Genomic DNA, 452 nt, shown 5'->3' on the forward strand with positions numbered 1-452 from the left:
CAAAGAAAGCAAAAAGGAACCAAGATGATAATTGATAACTTGAGAACATTAAAAAGATAAAAATAAAGAAAACGGAGACAAAAAAGTAACCAAAAAACATCAAAGCATCATAAACGAGTTTCATTTTATCTGAAAACAACCTGAAAACATGTGATAGAGCTACTTCATTTAAAGGTACAGTGGAGGGTGTTCTTTTTCTGGGTGGATCATCAAAATAACTGGTCCTCCTAATTCTCTATGTAATGTTTATGTAAGGCCGTCCAACGTGCTCGTCCCCAGTTTCACTTACTGGTGCATAGTGGAAAAATTGCAAATCTCCTTTTGTAAAGTAAGCTTATATGAGTGATGCAAACAGCAACTTTTAAACAGAACATGCATGAGGAGAAATGAGGTTTGTGCATGCTCTCGCACACGTTTAATAGAGCGGAAAAATCCTCCACTATACTTTTAAA

Source organism: Cyprinodon variegatus, unplaced genomic scaffold, assembly GCF_000732505.1.
Source record: "Cyprinodon variegatus isolate N-32 unplaced genomic scaffold, C_variegatus-1.0 Scaffold124, whole genome shotgun sequence".
NCBI lineage: Eukaryota > Metazoa > Chordata > Actinopteri > Cyprinodontiformes > Cyprinodontidae > Cyprinodon > Cyprinodon variegatus.